At 41.3% G+C, this 8,057-nt stretch overlaps 1 pseudogene; it reads left to right on the top strand.

Moving 5' to 3' along the window:
• The first annotated feature begins 5,536 nt into the window (after positions 1-5,536).
• Positions 5,537-7,534, top strand: LOC133773800 (signal recognition particle subunit SRP72-like; annotated as a pseudogene).
• Positions 7,535-8,057: the final 523 nt, after the last annotated feature.

Here is an 8,057-nt window from a genome sequence, read left to right as displayed (position 1 = left end):
CCAAATGCCCACTCCTAAAGTGAATTTTATTTTTCCATAAACTCTTTAAAAGTACCTTCATATTTCCATAAACTCTTTAAAAGTACCTTCATATATAGCATTAATAGCAAGTAAATTTTAACTAATCTTGCCACAAAAATATGCGTAACTATGTGAGTTGATGGAAATGTTCATTTGTTTCACTATAGAGACTTTTTTACTATCTATATGTACCCCAAAACATTATTTTGTATATCTTATTCATACACAATAAGATTTATTTTTAGAGACAGGCACTTAGTGCAGCAGTTAGACTGATTGAGATCCCTGCACTCACATCAGAGTACCTGGATATGAGTCCTGTTTTGACTTCTGATCCAGCTTCTTGCCTTTACACACGCTCTGAGGCAGAAGTCATTGTTCGAGTACAGGGGTCCCTACCACCCACAAGGGAAACCTGAATTAAGTTCCAGGCTGCTGGCTTTGGCCTAGCCTATCCCCAAATGTTGCAGGCATTTGGGAAGTAAACCAGCAGCTGAAAGATATCTCTCTTTCTCTCTCTGTCTGCATTTCAAGTAAAACAAAAATAAAATTAAAAATCCTTAAAAATTTATTTTTAACATTGGTTATCAGACAGTCTCAATGTTTATTGGGCAAATTGGTGCCAATGTATGGGATCCTGTCAGCTCCAGCTTTTCTCTATTACATTATTTTAAATGGCTAATAACACTTATTATAGCAGAAGTGTCAGAGTTGCTTGCTGGATTATTACAGCGCTTAAACAGAGTGTGAATTAAATTGCACTGAGTATTTGCATTTCCATGACACTAACAAATGCATTATCATTCTACCATGACAGTGTTTTGGTTGATTTCTTATTTTAATGAATGAGTAAACAGTTGATGAACAGTTCTAATTTATCATTAAACATGCTAGAGTGAAAGTATAATAACACAATTTGCATTTTTAATAGCAAGATGAATTGTATTAATGAATCAGATAGATATTGGTGGTTTCAAATACTGGATTATGAAGGAGAGGTTAGTGATTTATTTCTTTTGGATTTATATCTGTGACTTATATGAGTTAATTTTTACTTAATAAGTTTTCTGACATTTCTTGAAGATATTTCTCTTTCTTTTGAAAAATAATAGAGGGCCGGCGCTATGGCGCAGTAGATTAATCCTCCACCCGTGGCACCAGCAACCCATATGGGCGCCAGTTCTAGTCCTGGCTGCTCCTCTTCCAATCCAGCTCTCTGCTGTGGCCTGGGAAGGCAGTAGAAGATGGCCCAAGTCCTCGGGCCCCTGCACTCGCATGGGAGACCTGGAAGAAGCTCCTGGTTCCTGGCTTTGGATGGGTGCAGCTCTGGCCATTTTGGCCAATTGGGGAGTGAACCAGTGGATGGAAGACCTCTCTCTCTCTCACTCTCTGCCTCTCCTCTCTCTGTGTAACTCTGGCTTTCAAGTAAATAAAATAAATCTTCAAAAAAAAAAAAAGAAAGATAAGCAGAATACATGTTCAACAAGTCTTTAAAATAATCTTTCAGTTTAAGAAACCTCAAGAGGGGATTTAAGTTTTCATTTCTTGGTTTTACTAATGTGAGTGACTGCCACGGGAAGCATATGACTGACATGTACATATTCCTCAGTGTGGGAGTAGCCATTTGTGCCAGCCCATTTCCTTCTACGTCCTCACTAAACATTAGTTATCTAGCACAATTAATTGATCATTCCTAATCCCACTATCCAGCTTTTTAGTATATTTACAGTACAGGTTTTTAAAATTTCCAGTTATTTTATAAAAATTGCATAGAAAACGAAGCATTATCACAAAATACAGATTATACCCATTAAATATGAATACAATGCTTGGTGACAAACATAACTTCCTGGAAACTGAGTATAGGATCACAGAGTAGAGAAGAGAAATTGTCTTCAAGGTATTTCTAACATTGCTGGTTCTGATTAAAATAGTGCTGACCTGGAGTGCTGAGTAATGAATGGAAAGTTCTTATATGTGGATCATCTCTTGTAGGAAGAGAAACAAATATAAATGGCCCCTCATACTCCACTGACCGCAAGCCTGCTAGGAAACCTGCTTATAATCTAATCAAATACCCCTTGTACATGACAGGTCACCGTGTAACTGTAATAAAGGCATCTTACCTCCCTTTCTTTTCATATTTTAACTAACAAAAATCAACTACTAATCTCATGAGTTACCTGTGACTATGCTTTCCAATAATAATGTTTGCATAAGAATTTCAGGAGCCTCGTAAAGATGCTTGGAGTGGCAGATCTCACACCCAGCTAAGGAGGAAATGCGACCATCAACTACAGTGAAGCCCCATAATACTGACATCCCAAGGCTCATCAGAACAAAGCCTGAAAAATCTGCCATATTAACTGACTAGACTCATTTTTTGTTTCTAATCTCCCCTTGTGGCTAACCCTTTCCATTAAAAAGTCATTTCTGCTGTCTTGTTGGGTGGAAAGAGCACATTTTGGATCCAGAGATCACTCTGGACTGCTAGCTTCTTGAAATAAACCCTGGCCTCTTATTAACTCTCAGGTCTGGTGAATTGGCTGTCCAAGTGATATTTGTCTAGAACAACTTTACTTTTGGTGCTTTCATTATTCTTTTTTCGTCTTTGCCTTTTTTTTTTTTTTAAGAGTTATTTAGGAGCTGGTGCTGTGGCTAAGTAGGTTAAAGCCCCTGCCTGAAGTGGCAGCATCCCATATGGGTACCGGTTCTAGTCCCGGCTGCTCCACTTCTGATCAAGCTCTCTGCTATAGCCTGGGAAAGCAGTAAAAGATGGCCCAAGTCCTTGGGAGACCCAGAAGAAGCTCCTGGCTCCTGGCTTTGGATGGGCTCAGCTCTGGCTGTTGTAATCAGCTGGGGAGTGAACTAGCAGAAGGAAGACCTCTCTCTCTGTCTCTACTTCTCTCTGTAACTCTGCCTTTCAAATAAATAAAAATAAATCTTTAAAAAAAATAGAGTTATAATGAAAATTGGAGTTACAGAGAAAGAAGTATAGACAAAGAGAGAGATCTCCCATCTGCTGCTTCACTCCCCAGCTGGTGGCAACCGCCTGGCTGGGCTAGTCCAAAGCCATGAGGGAGGAGCTTCTTTCAGGTCTCCCACATGGGTAGCTGGGGCCCAAGCACTTGGGCCATCTTCTCCAGCTTTTCCCAGGCCATTAGCAGAGAGCTGGATCTGAAGTAGAACAACCAGGACATGAACTGGCACCCATCTGGGATGCCAGCATCTCAGGCAGCAGCTTTACCTGCTATAGCACAACGCCAGCCCCTTGTCTTAGCTTTTTACAGTTTGATTATACTATGTTGCTTTCTTTGCCTTATTACACACTGGTCTTTCTGAGGAAGGCCTTGACTAATTAGCAGGGGAAATCCTGAGCCTTGAAATGAAACTGGGACTATAGATTATACATGGAAATACTCTAAAATCCAAATAAATGCAAATTCGAAGACAATTCTGGTCCCAAGAATTTCAGATAACGGATACTCAGACTGTAGAATTCAGTAACAGGGGTGAGCACTATGGGGTAGCAGGTAAAGCCAGCATCCTGTATAGATGCCCATTCAAGTCCCAGCTGCTCCATTTCCAATCCAGCTCCCTGCTAATGTGCCTGGGAAAGCAGCAGAGGGTGGTCCAAGTATTTGGTCCGCTGCAACCACCTGAGAAACCTGGATGAAGCTCCTGGCTCGTGGGTTCAGCCTGGCCCTGCACCAGCCATTATGGCCATTTGAGGAGTGAACCAACAGATAAAAGATCTCTCTGTCTCTCCTTCTCTCTCCCTGTAGCTCTGCCTTTATTTAAAAAAAAAAATATGTTATTTAAAAAGCAGAGATACAGAGAAAGAAAAGGAGAGACAGAGATCTTCCATCTACGGGTTCTCTCTGCAAATGGCTGCAACTGAGCCAAGCCAAAGCTAGGAGCCAGGAGCTTTCTCTGGGTCTCCCCTGTGGGTGGCAGGAGCCCAACACTTGGGCCACATCTTCCATTGCATTCCCAGGCACATTAGCAGGCAGCCGATCGGAAGTGGAATAGCCAGGACTCCAACTGGAGCTGATACGGGATGCAGGCACTATAGGTCAGGGCTTTAACCCACTGAACCAGAGCACTGGCCCCCAAGTAAAATAAATCTCAAAAAAAGAGTGTCTTTAAAAAGATGACAATTCAGATAGATCAAAGTCACACAAAAAGAATGAGAAAGTACCCTTTAATTTATATCACAACACAGAACTTCTCAGGGTACAGTTAGCTCCAAGGGTCTCTTAAGCCCAACATTCTGTAGCATCTTTTTACACTTGGCCTTCTGGTAGCCATTTCTTAAATATAGATTAATACATTCTCCTATTCATGTCTAGTCTTACATGTCTTAATTTTTTCAGCTTCTTTTAGGACCTTAGATGGTCTATTGTATTTCTCTACCTATAAACTTTTACCCAGGTATCTACAGGTTCACAGCCCCTTTATAGCTTTCACATGTCATGGTGCCCATGAGATCTGATCTATACCACCTTTCCTTATTCAAAAACTGGTGTGTCTATTTTTCTGTCATTTTTTGAATATTTTAATTTTAGGCAAGGATAGTTCGGAAGTCTATGAACAGGACAGGAAAGTTTGGAAATCCTATGCTATGGGTTAATATTATTAAAATGTTAAAGAAGGGGCAGCATTGTAGCATAAACAGGTTAAGCCACCGCCTGCAATGCTGGCATCCCATAAGGGCACCAGTTCGAGCCCTGGCTGCTCCACTTCCAATCCAGCTCCCTATTAATGAGCCTGGGAAAGTGTGGAAAATGGTCCATGTCTTTGGATTCCTGCACCCATATGGGAAATCTGGATGAAGCCTCTGGCTCCTAGCTTCAGCCTGGCCCAGCCCTGGCCATTGTGGCCATTTGGAGAGTGAAACAGTGGATGGAAGAGCTCTTGCTCTCCCCCCCCCACCACCACCAACTCTACCTTTCAAATAAATAAAATAAATCTTCAAAAATGTTGAAAGAAAAAAAAAAAACCTTTTCAATTAAAAATTCTAAACCCAGCAAAACTGTCTTTCAAAAAAGTAAGGGAGTTCATTAGTACTAGACTTGCCCTACAATAAACGCTAAGATCAATCATTAGAAAAAGAATGGTAAATAGTAATTTGAAGATATAAATATCTCCGTTAAAGGTAAATAGACAGCCAAATATAAAAACAGTATTACTGTAATACTGGTTTGTGATTCTACTTTTTCTTTTCTAAAGTAATTCAAAGCCAAATACATAAAAATAATCATAAATATATGCAAATGAGTACATAATATGTAAAGACACAATTTGTAACATCAATATCCGAAAGTGGAGGGAGGACAGAGTTGTAATGGAGTAATGGAGTTGGTATGTGATTGCACTTAAATTGGTATTGAGTCAAAATAGATTGTTATAATTTAAGGATGTCATAAGTGATGACCATGGTAACCACAAAGGACATATTTAAAATACACAAAAAGGAACAGGAAAAGGAATAAAAACCTTCGTCTCCTCCAAGATGGCGAGCAGTGGCAGCGGGGGAGTTTCGGTTCCTGCGCTGTGGAGCAAAGTCAACCGTTATGGCCAGAACAGCGGCTTCACGCACACTCTCAAGACCGTCAACAAGATCCTGCAGATCAACAAGGACGATGTAACTGCTCTGCACTGTAAAGTGGTAGGCCTTATCCAGAACGGAAGTTTCAAGGAAGCCTTGAATGTTATCAATACCCACACCAAAGTGTTAGCCAATAATTCACTCTGCTTTGAGAAGGCAAACCGTGAGTACAGACTAAACAGAATGGAGAATGCCTTGAAGACAACAGAGAGTGCCAACCAGCAAACAAACTGAAGGAGCTGTAAAGACAAGTGTTAATATCACTTGGAATGCTATGATGAATGCTTTATTGTGTAGAGATCTTGTTTGAAACTCCCAAGATGATTATGATGAGGAGAGGAAAACAAACCTTTCAGCAGTTGTCGCAGCCCAAAGCAACTGGGAAAAAGTGGTTCCAGAGAACGTAGGCCTGCAGGAAGGCACACATGAACTGTGTTACAGTGCTGCCTGTGCACTGATAGGACAGGGCCACCTGAACCAGGAAATGAAAATCTTACAAAAAGCTGAAGATCTGTGCTGCCATTCATTTTCAGAAGACTGATGGGACTGAGGAAGACCCACAGGCAGAGCTGGCCATCATTCAAGGTCAGATGGCCTATATTCTACAGCTTCAGGGTCGTACAGAGGAGGCATTGCAACTTTACAGTCAGATAATAAAACTAAAGCCAACAGATGTGGGATTACTCGCTGTAATTGCAAATAACATCATTACCATTAACAAGGACCAAAATGTCTCTGACTCCATGAAGAAGATGAAATTAACCAATGCAGAAGGTGTAGCATTTAAGCTTTCCAAGAAACAACTGCAAGCTGTAGAATTTAACAACGCCTTACTTGCTATGTACACAAACCAAGCAGAACAGTGCCACAAAATATCTGCCAGTTTACAGTCACAAAGCCCTGAGCATCTCCTGCCAGTGTTAATCCAAACTGCCCCACTCTGCCATGAAAAGCATCATGTAAAAGCTATAGAGCTGCTTCAGAAATTCTCAGATCAGCATCCAGAAAATGCAGCTGAAATTAAGTTGATCATGGCACAGTCAAAAATTTCCCAATATTTCCAAAGCATGTCTAAGACTGAGAAGCATGGTGAGAAGCATAGAGAAGTTAAAGCATAAACCAGGCATGGTGTCTGCGTTAGTGACCATGTACACCATGAGGAAGATATTAATAGTGCCCTTGAGGTCTTCATCCAAGCTATCCAGTGGTATCAAAACCATCAGCCCAAACAAATCTCCTGCTCATTTGTCCTTTATAAGCTGCAAACTTCAACCTCAAATATGGGCAGCAGAAGAAGGCAATCAGGGACCTATAACAGTTCTGCAAGCAAAGTCCCAAAGATATTCACACCCTGGCACAGCTTATGTCTGCTTACTCGCTTGAAGATCCAGAGAAAGCAGAAGTTCTTAGTAAAAACTTGCCATCATCAGATAGTTATGTCTCTAAAGGTGGATTTGGAGGCTCTCGAAAAATTCTCCTGGTGCTACATACATTCAGAAGAAGGGTGGAAAAGTTACTGGAGACAGCCAGCCAAAGGAGCAAGGACAGGGAGATTTGAAAAAGAAGAAGAAAAAAAAAGAAGGGAAAGCTGCCTAAGAATTATGACCCAGAAGTTACCCTAGATCCAGAAAGGTGGCTTCCAATGTGATGACGTTTCTACTACCAAGGAAGAAAAAAGGGGGAAAAGAAGGATTAAATTGGAAAGGGGACACAGGGAGCAACCGTGGCAGCTTCGTCTGAACTGGATGCCCGCCCACCTCTCCAAGACTTGGCAGTGCAGCAGCTGTGTCTGCCTCCACGAGTAACATCATCCCCCCGAGACACCAGAAACCTGCAGGAGCTCCAGCAACAGAAAAGAAACATCTACAGAAAAAGAAGAAAGGTGGAAAAGGTGGCTGGTGATTAGAACATTGCTGTTGCAGGCTGTTTTTAACTGGTCTCAGTGACACTAGGAACATAATAAAGGCAGCATAGCAAGAAGCACAGAGCTGCTCTCTCTTCCATCCCCACATTTCCATACAATCATTTTCTTGTGCATCAAATAGCACATCTTCCCCAGACCACTCAGTCAGAACTGGCCCACTGTGCCACCCGGCTCTGCACAAGTGATGACTGAGAATGCCCGGGCATTTCTCCACCTCGATGTCTGTTGCATCCTTTATCTTTGTGTGCTGACTGGCTTTTTTCAGTTTCACAAAAAGGCATGTTATATACAGTTTCCCAGAATTTAGAGAGAAACTGTTTCTGCTGTTTCAGCTCGAGTCAGAAGACAATTGTTCTCACTTTAAATTATGTCTTAGGAGGCCTTAGGAGACTGAAAGTAGAATCTTCTGAGCATTCCAAATACCTGCTTAGAAATATCATGTGTTCCAAAGGGGCCTTATTAAAACACTGATATTCTTGACTTGAGTGGCCACAAGAAATA

Source organism: Lepus europaeus, chromosome 14 (genome assembly GCF_033115175.1).
Source record: "Lepus europaeus isolate LE1 chromosome 14, mLepTim1.pri, whole genome shotgun sequence".
Lineage (NCBI taxonomy): Eukaryota > Metazoa > Chordata > Mammalia > Lagomorpha > Leporidae > Lepus > Lepus europaeus.
This window is presented reverse-complemented; position numbering and strand designations above follow the sequence as displayed.